Source organism: Kryptolebias marmoratus, linkage group LG1, assembly GCF_001649575.2.
Source record: "Kryptolebias marmoratus isolate JLee-2015 linkage group LG1, ASM164957v2, whole genome shotgun sequence".
In the NCBI taxonomy this organism is placed as follows: domain Eukaryota; kingdom Metazoa; phylum Chordata; class Actinopteri; order Cyprinodontiformes; family Rivulidae; genus Kryptolebias; species Kryptolebias marmoratus.
In genome coordinates, this window is record NC_051430.1 from 29,556,937 (window position 1) to 29,570,695 (window position 13,759).

Below are 13,759 nucleotides of genomic sequence, written 5' to 3' on the forward strand. Positions count from 1 at the left end.
GTGATTCATGGAAGAAACATGGAGGCAGCAGGTGGAGGGATGCTAGCTTTAAATGGTGCAGGGTAAAATATCAGGACTGGATGCACCAGACTGTTGGGTCAAAAAAAGAAATGAACATGAGGTTTTCTGTGCAGGGTTCTGCCCCTCTCCCAAAAGTAGGACCCAAATGCAGAACAATCCTGGTCCTGGAGGGCCACCGTCCTGCAGGTCTTAGATGCTTCTCTTCTTTGACTCACCTGATTTGAATGACTGAGTGATTAACAGGCTGCTGCAGAACCTGAAGACCTGCTGAAGAGCAGAGAAACAACTAAAACCTGCAGGATAGAGGCCCTCCAGGACCAGGACTGGACACCACTGATGTAGGCGGATAGTAAGGATATAAAAGGGCAGAGATTACAAAGATTATTAGAAAACTCACCACTGAAGCAAAGAAACCAGAGTGCTGCTGGAGTATCGAAACAAATAACATCTTCAAATGTCAAAAAGACGACAAAGCAGGAGCTGAGATCGCTGCCGTGACCAAACACTGAAACAGAAAGAGCTAATGTGACCAAAACACTGACAACATGATGCAAGGTAAACCAGAAACACCAGAAATAAAACATGATTATAAAGCTGCAGGTCAACCTTTGCAGCTTTAGGCACCACAAACAAAAATAACCACCACTGATCACAAGCTGGAGGTAAGACTTAACCAGTAACCCGATTAGGACACAGAACATCCATCCAACATAAAACACCAAAATAAGTAAACAAGAAACACATTAAAGCCTTCAAACACACAGAACACAAGACAGATTTAATGTCAAACATTCCTCCAAAGATTAACCAGTCTATTCGACTTTCCTTTCACGTATCTGAGCCTCAGTCACAGATCGAGACAAAGCCGTTAGATTTATCACAGCAAAAATTTCATATTAAAAAAATAAAACTAATGTTTGCAAAATGTAAATGAGTGACAACGCTGGCTAAAAGCTGCAGCTAAAAACAACACAGAAAAGACAAAAACAGAGCAAGTTTGCTGAAGCAGATTTAAAACAAGGATAATTTCAACGAAAATGATAAATATCACCTGCTGTCATGGTGCATTTCTTTGCAAAATAACTTGTGAACCAACGGACGGATTTTATTAACCTTCAGGTCAAATGGCTTCTCTTCCCGTCTTCAGGGCTTCAGGAGGGTTAAAACACAAAAATAAGCACATCACAGTTTGTTTAACGGATATTAGGCTGAAAGCACCAACAGCTCTTATAAGATCTTCAAAACTTTGACATGCAAGGCAGACTTTTCCAAACACTAGCTTTATTTTTATATAATTTGCCGTTAACATCTGATTGTCTTTTGGTGAAAGAGCTCTACTTCTTACAAAACATTTAATAAACTTGTTCAAAGAGCTTCCTTCATGAGAAAACTGTTATTTAAAAAAACACATTGTATATTCAGCTACGAACACGTCCAAATCTGTTGGTGAGATAAAACTACTGCTGAGTTGTCTTTTCAGGACATTTGATAAAATAAAAGTCTGTTCTCTTAATGTAAAAACACAAATATCCTCCTGTCTGCAGTTTGTTGGTTTAAATAAACGAACGGCTGAGTCTTCGGGACAAAAGCAGCCTTGAAATCAGTTTTCCTCGCTCGTCCGCATGTCGGTGACATCTCGGCCGAATCCTCCCGCAGACGGACACACAAAGGCTGGAGTCAGAAGGGAAACTTGGGGAGGAAAAGCAGACAGTTTGGGCTCAGAGGAACAGTAGGGAGGAGGCTTTCACAGACAGAGAGAGGTGGTGCGATGGCACTGGATCCATGGCAGCTGTTTCCTTCAATGTTTCATGCTCATAGCCACAGCTGCTCTCCAAATGAGAGTTAATATTGCAGGGGGGGGGCCCTCCCACCCTGGGTCGAGCCTTGTCGCATGGTCTGAATGTCAAACTCAACCCAGCAGGGTGACACCGGCTCAAAGGACACACTGTGTGCATTTTCCCCTTCTCTCCTCCACGTCGGTGTCTTTCTGCCTCATTGGATCTTTTTCCCCCAATTGGACAAGGGTGAAATCTACATTTTTCATGGGCGTGCCGAAGTGCTTTGAGCTTCAAATGAAAAATAAATGAGAAAATGATAGATGGAGAACTCTTCGTGGACATTTGATTGGAATGCTTTTCCTCGGCGCCGTCACCGACACGAGTGATTTAGGATTTCACTCATTTACTTTGCTTGTTTTTCACTTCCACGCAGGCGATTCATTTAGGCCGTAATACGAAATTAAAACACTCGACCGAGAGCCATGAATTAAATACTTCTGCTGCTTGTTGCGGCTGTTTGACAACATTTTATCGACCAGATTTATCACCGGTTCGCACGCAAAGAAAATCACTTTAATTTTCAAATATAACTGATGTTAAAATCCAGCATCCAGTCACTGTCAAATATCTGCCCAACAGTAAAATACAACAAAACTTTAATCCAAACAGTGTTTTATGAGCTGCTGGGGAAAATAATCTGTAAAAACTGTTAAATTGTTCCCAGCTTTTGATTCTAAAATGCAAAAAGGTTCCACTTCACACAGCTGAAAGCTGAAATCATCGGCCGGCGAAGGAGGGGAGATGACGTTTTTGCCTGTCTGTGCTGTTAGCAAAATATCTCTTGAACTAAAATGAAAACTCATTGGATGGACGTCTACAACTTTGTGCCAACAAAGACTTGCCTACAACTCAGTAAATGTTGCAGGTATTGAGCTAAGATCTGGGGTGGTAGCAGCTGAGATTATTTATATTTTAATGCACACCATTTATAAGAATAACCTGACTTCAGTTTAAAACTCTGGCATTAAAGGAGGCGGGTGATATGCATTCCTCACAGGAATGTTAGCCCTTTAATTATAAGAATGCGAGTTGAACTTGGTCCTCTGCAGGAGATCCGTTTCTCCTGCGCTGATCCGATCCACAGTGATGGATGGAGGATAGCCCTCACCTCTCTGCTGCGTCTCACTGGGATGTTGGACACAAGATCCCACTGGACACACACACACACACACACTCGATGAGCATGATGTGAAGTGTCCTGTCTGCAGCGGTGCAGCTGCATAAAGGAAACAGCTGCTGTAATATCACAGCCCCCCCGCTGCCCCCCCCACGTCTCCTGGTATCTATCACACAAACACAGAGGCCAGCTCAGCCTGCAGAGAGAGGACACAACAAAGACATCTGCAAGATGGCCGCAGACACACAACTCTACTGTTGTTGTTGTCATGTGGCTCAGTGGGCTGTGGGTCCGGCTGGGTGAGTGACATGTGGCCCCTCGTCGGGCTGCTGGGGGCCGACACGCAACCAGGAAATCCTGTCTGAAATCTTTGACTTACGTATTATTATTTTTATTATTGCCCGCCGGTGAAGCAGTAATGTTTTTGCCTGTGTGTTTGTCTTGTTTTGTTCCTCGTCTTGAATGAGTCTTAAAACGACTGAGTTGAGACCATATCTGCATGTTAAATTAGATTGAATATTTTGACTTTAGGCCTTATTTTTTGCAGCCTTCACTGACCTTTGACCTCCCTCCGACGCCCAGAGATTCAGGGATTTCTCAGCTTCTTTTGTCTTCATGCTGCTTCACACATATGGCTTTCTTTCAGGAGCTCATTTCCCCATCTGTGGAAATCATATAGAAGCTCTCAGCGCTGAGCCCGAGCAGTGACACTGAGCTACATCAACAGTGACAAAAGTATATTGAATAATTATCTTTGGAATTAATACATTAGCCCAAACCAAAGTAAATGTCAGGGGATCAGTAAAGCAGGAGAAAAACGTGAAGGACGCTGCGCTTCATTAATCATGTCTCCTGAAGTAATGTAAGCAGATGAAATGATTCTCACAAAGAGCTGCCATCACAATCACAGCGCTCGTTTTAGTTTTCTAATTCACCATCACAACCTTCTTCACCGGACGGAGGCAGATAATTAACTCATTCAGTGCTGCTGTCTTATTCCACAGAGCTCAGAGAAGAGACGAAGGGGAAATCACTAAACGCCACGAGATTTATCCTCCTGAATGTCTTCCTTAAAAGGTTCTGTAAAAGTGAAACAAACTGAGTTCTTTAAACTTACAAAAAAAAGATTCACTAAACAGACGGAAAACACGAATTCAGCAGCCAGAGGGAGTAAAAAACCTGAAAATAAACAAAGAAGGAACCAACGCTGGGTGATAAGGTTAGCTGTAATCAGCACAACACAAACCAGGTGTGAGAGAACAGCAGGAAACACAACTCAACAGGAAGCGCAGGATCTTCAAAATAAAACAGGAAGTGATACTAACCAAACAGAACAAAGGAACAGGAGCAAAGTTCAGCTATAAATGTTTATAAAACAACACTAAAGTAAGAAATTTTAACAAGAAAAGCTGAAGAGTGTGATGGTTTGTTTTGAGTTAAATGGATATTAAAGAGTACAGATCAGTATCACCTGCTGGCTGCAAGGGAAGCATGTAATCACCTGTGTCTGTCTGTCAGCAAAATATCTCATAAAACAGAGGATGGATTCAAACGAAGCTCTCAGAACAACTGATTAGTTTTTATTTAAAGATGGCCGTCACAAATAAATGACCTTAGAAAACACAAAAAAAAAGACATTTTTTACATATATTTATCTAAAATCTGAGAGTTATCCCCCAAACACACACTTAGTGAACAACTATGAACAAATAGAAGACTCTGCAGGACTTCCTGTGTCATTATTGCAGGAAGGATATTTAGTTTAGAGCACACGTGTCAAATTCAAGGCCCATGGGCCAGATCTGGCCCTTGGTAACATTTTATCTGGTCCCCCAAGATAACATTTAAATTTTATTAGATCTAGCCCTTCAGTTTGGGGACAGATCCAGTCTTTATTGCTTCTCATTTTGCTTAAAAAACTGAGCTTATTTAGAGAAATCTTCCTGTGAATTTTTAATTTCTCAGCAATCTTGGATTTTTGTTCTTCAAAGGGCAACAGAGAACATCAATCTCTTGTTGATAAACTTGCAGCCAAGAAATGATGTTGGATATCTGACTTGAGTAGAGCGGAGTAGAGCTGGACTTCTGAATTAGAGCCCATGTAAAAGGGGCATTTGACACCCCTGGTTTAGAGGAAACCACCAGCAGTTACCACAACAGCCTCACTTCAGTTACAGAGTTCAGGCTTTTTTTGACAGATACTTCCTGTTGCTATCACTTCTAACATCCTGGATTTCCTAAACCAGGAAGAATTAGGGTGAAATTATTTTAAGCTGAATTTGATATGAATTCATTTCAAGCTTGCCCTTAAAAAGTTTTGATTTCGTCCCCGTTTGAAGAAGTTTCAAGTCATTTCTTTCAGTTCGAGTCACGCCTCCATCTGTGCAAACATCCATAGTTAACATGACGGATATTCCTCGTGACGCCAACATCAGTTTGTCGCGAACCGAACACCCAGAAACCAGAAGCCGCTCGCTAAAAACGGGGACTTTACATTATTCACCGTGATGAATAAACCAGGGCGAGCCCTCTCTGATTGGGCAGCATATGCAAGGAGTAAGTCGAGCTCATCTGTGATTCCCAACATCTGCCGAAGAGGAACGCTGCTCCGAGGCGACCCGGCCGGAGCCGGAGGGACGCGGGAAAACAGGAACGTGACGAGGACAGGAAGGAAAAGAAGATTCCTCGGCTTCTTCTTGTTCTGTTTTCAGACGGCTGCTCAGGTTAGCATCCCGGCTTCAGCTCATACCGTCTGTTCTAGCTAGGAGCTAAAAGTAGCCAAATGCTAAATGTAGCAAGAGGCTAGTTAAAATCTATAGACAACAAAAGGCTTGCTAAAAACAGCAAAATGTTAGGTACTTTCAAAGAGCCAGCTAAAAACTAAAGGTAACAAACCTCCATGTCTTTCTATGGGGGAAATGTTCGTTGTTGTCTCTTTATAAAAATGTTTTAACATATTTTTAAAAACTTTGTAAGTTTTTTAAATGTGACTCTTGTTGCCCTCAGAATCAGACAATAAAGTCAAAGCGGCCATCTTGATTGTGAGCTGAACGTACGGCTGAAGGGACACAAAGTCTGCAGAAGTAGGAGAGGAACAGTGGGCGCTGACTCAGCGTTAGAAAGGAGGAGATGTTCAACGATCAGAGGAAAGAAAAAGGATTGAGTTGATCTTTTAGACTGAAGCGCTGAAGTATCAGGAGAATATGGAGCTGAAGCCCTCCTTTAACGGTCTGCGGGGTTCATTAATCCAGACTTAGTCGTGTCGGACCTGGACTCGGCGCAGCAGCAGGTGCTGCGCCGAGTCCAGGTCCAGATGATTGATGCCTTTTCAATTAGTCCCAAAGTGAGACCTTCACACGTCACTCTGCTGCTCTTATTAACGATGCGCCGCGTTAAAGAGCCTCGCAGTGACGGGTAGAATTAATGAGCGCCATCTTGACCACATGAGGCGATGGAGGAGGGGTCGGAGAGGACATCTGACGAGGTACATGTCCGGTTTGAGAGGACATCTGACGAGGTACATGTCCGGTTTGAGAGGACATCTAACGGGTTAGATCCTTAGGGTCCTTTTTTTAATTATTTGAACCAAGTTTTAAACTGAATGAGATGCTTTTGACGTTTCTACATGAACCCAGATTCCAACGAGCTGTGTTTTAAAAAGTCTGCTGTCAGTCAGGTCGTTACGTCTCCTCCCTGAGTCGATGAGACACGTCGATGCTGCTGGTGTCGGATCATGACAGGTGAAGGCTTCATATCAGGCACCTGGGAGGTGTTTCAGGGATGAGGTCAACCTGCGCCCGGGGGCTTCCTCAGGTGAGAGGATGTCAGGGGAATCCGGAGCTGAGGATGTCTTCACAGAGACAGGCTGGCCCCCGGGGGCCCCTCTCACCTTCTCTTAGGATCACTCTGTTTGATCCGTTCAGGAGAACGAGGCGGTCGAGGCCGTCTGAGGCGTCCGCCCCAACAGGAGGAAGACAAATGGAGCTGCTTCGTGTTAAACTCTGCTTCATTAACACTTCGGCTGATTTTCAGCCTCGTCTCTCAGAGATCTGAGAAACGAGCGCGACGTGAGAACGCCATCGAATGATGGAGGTTCAAATTAAAAGCAACAATCTTCCCTGAGAAGAAACAGGTTAGAAGTCAGGATTTAATGTGAAACAAAGTGATGATTTGTCCCTTTTTGTTAAAGGTTCAGAGAAGAGTTAAAAAATATATTTTTACTAATCAGAAGGCAAATATAATAACTACGTATTAAACTTGAACCAAAACACATTAAAGACCTGAAGGGAACTAAAATCATCTCATGATGAGAAAATTAGGATTTCTGTTTTTAACCTAAATAAAACAAAACAAAAATACAAACTTCAGAAATCCCTCATTTCCCCGTTTCTGAGCCTGTTCTGCTGAAAGTCTTCAGCCCTGATTTGTTGCTGTGTTTTTATACGAACCGGAGGGATCATCTTAATCATTCATTCATTCATTCATTCATTCATTGAAGCGAAACGAAGGCAGCTGAGCAGAGTTAGAGGAAAGAATTCAGGATGTTTCAAACTGGGATCAGAAGTTTAACTGTGCGAATGCTGACTCGGCTTCTTCTCTAGCTTTTAGCTTACTTTTAGCTCCTTTTTTCAGCTGCCAGCGTTCACTCTGCTTTATTTAAACACAGTTAAAACTTTGCATTGCTGCTGATGCTGAGCTGAGAATTGTCCTGTTGGTTTTACGGAGCCTGAAGGAGGCAGAAATGTTGCATTTTTCCCTCTGAACTTGTTAAAATTCAAAGTGGAAAACAAACTTGGAGGCAGAACTTTTCCTGCCAGCCTCATGAATAATTGATTTCACTCCCTGATTCCAAACTCTGCCACAACGAGCCGCACTTTATTTTTACTATTTAAATTTCAGACCCCATTTTCATGCAAATGAGAAAATTTATGGCCACAAACCGTGTAACGCTCGCAGTGACGCCTCGTATTAATTAATATGAAGTGCGGCCGTATTTCCCTGCTGCAATGGCTCACTCATCAAGTTTTACTCTGAATGTGTTTCATAAAGAGACGATTCATGACCTGCACTCAGACTCTGCAGAGTTAGAAGGATTGATGAATTCATCCATCAGATTGATCGCCAGCATTCTACCAAATGAAAATGGTTATCAAATTATGGTGGCCGGGCCGTTAAAGGACCCCCCGACTCGTAAAACTCGCAAGTTAGAGCTTCTCTGAACCCACTCAATTAAAAAGTACGAGGTAATCGTTCCCACATGCTGTTAGTTTGAGTTATGATGCTCAACGGAGTCCCTCAGTCCTCGCTCTATTGTGCAATTACTTAAGAGATGAAATATTAAACCTTTAAAAGGATCTCAGGTTTGAGTTCAGGTGACCTTTCAAAGTGCGGTCGGGTCAAACAGAAAGTTGGACGCTGCTGTTTCAAATAATCCATAAGCTCCTCCGTCCTCTTCTGGAGGATAAATACTGAAATTAATCAAAACCTGAAAATGCAATAAGCTCCTTTATTTGTTTACTGTTTTGATGTTTGACATTTCTCATTAGGATAAACACCCAGCAGGCCTTTTGTTGTCCGCTGACCTCATCTGGGTTTAAATGGGTTTAAATGTGTAATCTGCATCAATAAACTGTTCAAACGTGGAACTCCCTAAAAACAAAAGGACCCTCCAGGATTTTGCGATGTTGCGATCACAACTATTAACGCAAAATCAAGCAAACCCCACAAAATCGCAATTTTCCCTCAACTTTAACCCAATATTTATTGTTTCTAAAGTGCTTCACCACCGTTTCTGCGGTCTAGTCTCTTCTTTGTGGGTTTGTGTAGTGTGGAATACAAAATAACCCCAAATAACTCACGAAGAAGACACATGACGTCACTTCCTGTTAACATCAGAATGCAGGGAGCGTGCAGGAGCAGCGACCGAAGCCAAAATGTGCGCTAATGTTTTGCACGTCCTGCATTGTAATCATGGAACATAAACGCATCGACAAACACTTTGTGTCTGCAAAACATGTGAGGAGAGCTGCAGACGAGGGACAATCCAGAAATGGTCATGAATGTCAGTTTAGAAGCTCTCAAAGTTCTCAAATAAAGCACCTTTTGAGAATGTCAATGTTTGTTGGTAATTATCTTACAAAACTAGGAAGTATTTTTGGTTTATATATTAAAAGTTATGGTTGTTTATTGATTTTAGTAAAAAAAATTGCAACTTTTCAGAAAATGCTCCTCGAAATCAGGCATTTTAGCCGCAACAATCACAAAAAATGCCTGCAAAATCCTGGAGGGAATGAAAACACAACTATACAATTATGAAAGTACATTTTCCAAAGATTTGCAGAAAAGCTGAATTAATCTGCAAACTGTTCCCATTCCCGAATGATTAATGTTATTTTGAGTACCTTAAATAAATGTTCAGAACGGAGTGAAAACCTGACTGAGGAGCGTTCTGCAACAAGACTTTCAAACTTTCTTGTTGTTAAAATCAAATAAAACACTGATCTGTTTCAACTTTGCAGCTTTGATCACTTCGTACCCAAACAGTTTGTTAGACAACAACCGGAAGGAAAAAGGAGGGCAAGAATGTTTTTACCAGGGTCTGTGTGTTTGTCTGTTAGCAAAATATCTAAAGAATCACAGGATGGATTAAAAAAAACTGAACAAATTCTGAAGTCAACCCAATTCAGGACAGCTGCTGCCACGGCTAATCGAACTTAGCAAACAGGAAAAGTCTGTCGGTTTTACAGATGTTGAAAAAAACTTGCATTAACAATATTTTCAGAATTTGACAAAATGGCTACAACCCAATCAAGATGATCCAAAACTAAAACTTCTGCATGGAAGACAAGCGATCTGCATCCCTTCAAGGAATGCTAGGATTATTATTATTATTATTAGTGTGGTTAGGCCTGGGCTTCCAGAGCTGTAACCTCAGAATAAATCTGAAGAAACATTAAAATGTACTTCTATTCAAATAAAACATTAAGCTGCTAAGAAATGAAATAATTTAAGATGTTTGAGCTGGTTGTTCTTTCAGCTGCACTGAGGTCAGTTTCTGTAATTTACTCTCTGTGACTGAGCCATTTTGTGCACAATAATGTAGATAATTTATTGATTCTATCGCTGTGTGACGGAAAGGTTTTGTCGTAACAGCGAGGGAGCAAAGTGGGAACCGTTCGGTACCCAGCTGCTCCGAATCCTCAGTCAGTCCCTGAGACGTCAGCCGCTGAGGCGTGGAGAGGAGGTACGATGTGGCAAACATGTAATTCTCCCAGGACACGCAATCATCAGTTCATCAGAGAAAGTTTAACCGTTTAGATGCACAAAGGAAACAAATCATCTCAGAATAAACTCAGAAACAGCATCAGTGGAACATCAAGTGATGATTGTAATGTTTCTCTTGTTCCTGAGATTTTAGCAGCTCTGTTGTCTGAAGAACAAAGCTGTCACACATTCTGCTTCTTCAGGAGATGAAACTCTGAGAGAACTTCCCTCAAGAGGACGGTTTTATCTTGAAATTAAATACAGATTTAAAAAAAAACACCTGTTTAAATGCATGAATTGATGTTTTGATTTGAGATTCCGCCACATTAAAAGCCTGCTGCAGATTTATTGTTCAACCCCTCGGAAGAAAGAGATATTTAGGATGCTTTAAAGTTCCACAGAGACAAATGATGAAGGTTTTTCTGAACGCGCCTGCTTCTCATCACTCCAGGTGTGAAAACAAAAACATTTCCTCACATTAATTCAACCCTAAGCTTTTAATTCCTGCTTTTAGTTAACGATCAGATTCATCTTCCTGCTCACCTTTTGTCAATAAACAACCTAAAATCAAAGCTGATTGGGTTCTGTGTCTCCGAGGGGGGGGGGGGGGGGGNCGACAACAAGCAGAATTCCCTGCAGGATTTCGTCCCTTTGTCTCTTCCCACCGGCTGACTCTGGGGACGAGGTGACAAACATGTTGTGGTCTGTGAGCACATGAAAATGTTTGTTTTCAAAGAGCACCAGGTTGAGCTAATACCTCCCAGCCTCGGGTAGATCAGACAGTTTGGGAGGCATCAGCCAGCAGCCCTGCCTCCTACCTTTCCCTCCGCAGCCGACCTGCCGACCAATCAAAGAGCAGGAAGTGGGAGCATCACCCTCCACCTTTCCCCCCTCCATCGTCTCCATCTCCCTGTCCGTGTCTCCCCTCGTTCACAGAGGATCAAGCCTCCATAATCCACAGATTTTATATCCACCAAAACAGCTTGGGCCCATCAGCAAATTGCGGCGGCATATGGTATAGGTTTATGATTCATCTGGCACATGCATAGCAATGAGAGCCTCATCATCCGTGGGCAAACACCGGCAAAATATCGTAATGTTAAACGATGCCAGGCATGGAGAGAAGTGGCACCAGGCATGTGGGAGGGCTGTGTTTATTGGGCCCGGCGAGCACAGCAGCTGAGGTTGTAAACAGCGACTCAGATCTGCCCTTCGTCCTGCTGTCTGAGGAGATCAGGGACCGGACAGAAGCACGGACAGGAAGAGCGAGCTGCAGCTGCTGACCCCAGATCCACGTTGATGCTCCTCGAAGAGCAGCGGAGTGTTTCAGCTGCTTGACAGAATAAAAACAAACAGAAGGTGAAGCCTTCTTAACTTTCATCAACTAAATGATTCAAATCTTAGTTTCTGTGAAACTCTGAGCGCTGAAGAAGCTGAAACTGAGCCGTTAAAGTTAAAAGAAGCAAAACACTGAAGCTAAAGGAGGAAAACAGGAGCTAAATGGTCATCTAAAAGTTAAGCTGAAAGTGGTAAAAGGCTAACCAGAAGCTAAAAGTCACAAATAGAAGCTAAAACCTAAAAATAGCTAAAGGCTCGACACAACAAGACAAGCTGAAAGCAGTGATTTGTTGATTCTTATTTTACTTAAATCATTCTTATTATCCTGACTAAATTGACTGTTTTCAGCTTGTTTCCTGATCTTCAACCGCAGATTATTTCATATTTCGTTGAGTTAAACGCCTTGTAGCTTCAGATTTCTACGAGCTGAAGCAGTTTCTCTAAAGTCACTCAGTGTCTGACGGGGCGATAATGTAATTACTGCAACGTGGCCTGTGAAACATATTTCTGTTTGCGTTGCAAGTCAAAAGGCTGTTTTTAGCCGCGTTCGCTCAGCTCTCATTAGCATCAGGCCTCCTCTCAGCGTGTGCACCCACAGACATGATCCTCCACATTAGCACCATTTCCAAACATCTGCTGGAGAAGTCAGAGGCGATCCGCTGCCTCCTCGGCTCAGGCCTCTCTGGAAATGTGACATGATTGCAGACAAACACCTCCAGCCAATGTTCCTTTCTGGCTTCATTAAAGCAAAACTCAAACTGCTGCTGGCAAGGTGACTCGACCCAGGCCTACCACCCCCCCACCCCCGCTGGGTCGACTCGGGCCCGAGCAGAACCACGCCATTGGCTCAGAGAGTCGTCCATCAGCCGGAGACCGGACTGCCTGCGTGGATCCGGCCTTCATGTCGGAGGCTCATCATTAACGGGCTCCAGACGACCCGCCGCCCCCCTGGCCGGACAGGTGAGCTCGCTCTGCAACAGATTCCCCCCGTGGAGCTCCAACACACACATTGTGCCATCATTATTTCATACCTAGCAGGAGCGTCGCTGAGCACAGCCCAGATTCAGGTGCAAATACAGGCTGGTGTGAAAAAAAAGGCTTTTTTAAGAATAAAAGCATGTGTGGCAGCAGGTGGGAGAGGGAAACAAAGTGCATGTGTTAACCATCTGTTATTTTCAGAATGTGTTTACAGGTAAAACAGGAATCAAAACTGGATCTTTATCCCAAACACATCCTGACTGCGAGGAGGAGCAACTTTAATCACATCAGGTATCGTTTCAGATTCCTGCACAGGCTTAGTTTAAAATAAAATACACTCATCGACATGAAAACCACAGAGAAGCAGAGAAACGAGAGTAATCCTGCCGAAGACGAAGGATTTAGGTTTTTGATGCTTCAGGTGCTTCAAGTTAAAAAAAGGGAAAAAATCACTGAAACCAAAAAATAAAGAAAATAAAACAACTAGTTGAACAAACAGAAAAGCCAGTGTCCTCAGTAAGATGCAGGGTCTCAGGTTTTATACAGAATATATTCTTATAAATATAAATTTAGGAGAGCTAGTAGTGACTGAGCTGCTCTTAGTGTAAAAAATAAAAAAACTAAAGTAGACGTATGGAAATCAAAGATGATTCCCTAACTTCTGTATTTTTCAGCAACTTAACAAAACTCCTGAAATTTAGAGTTTGTTGTTCCACCCCAGGATAAACATTGACCCCCATCGGGCCCCCAGAGCCCCCCCCAGCGGTGTGTCTTTGTGGTGCTCCACCGCCATGTTTATCTCTGTTATTTATTCTTTTTTTTTCATGCCGGAGTCGAGCCGCTGCTCCTCATCATTGAGGTGGTTCATCTGATCAGGACACCTCCCTTGAAAGGTTTTTCAGGCATGTCCTACTGGGAAGAGACCTCGGGGCAGAACCAGAACTCTTTGGAGGGATTCTGGATCCTCTCTGGTCTGGGAAGGCCTCAGGATCCTCCAGGAGGAGCTGGAGGAGGTCTGGGTTTCCCTCCTGGTCCTGCAGCCTCCACGACCCGACCATGGGTAAGAGGTAGAAGATGGACAGACGGACGGACGGATGGATAAGTGGGTTGATGGATGGATGGATGGATGGATGGATGGATGGATGGGTGGACAGTTGGATGGGTGGACAGTTGGATGGATGGATGGATGGATGGACGGATGGAT

The 13,759-nt window shown here is 43.1% G+C and overlaps 1 long non-coding RNA gene across 1 annotated transcript; it reads right to left on the reverse strand.

Annotated features, from left to right (window-relative positions):
* Positions 1-1,381: 1,381 nt before the first annotated feature.
* On the reverse strand, positions 1,382-4,202 carry LOC119616721. Its single transcript, XR_005232715.1, has 3 exons — positions 4,094-4,202; positions 3,535-3,638; positions 1,382-1,710 (listed from the first exon to the last, which is right to left on the reverse strand). It is a non-coding gene; the product is annotated as an uncharacterized LOC119616721 (long non-coding RNA).
* Between the last annotated feature and the right edge of the window lie 9,557 nt (positions 4,203-13,759).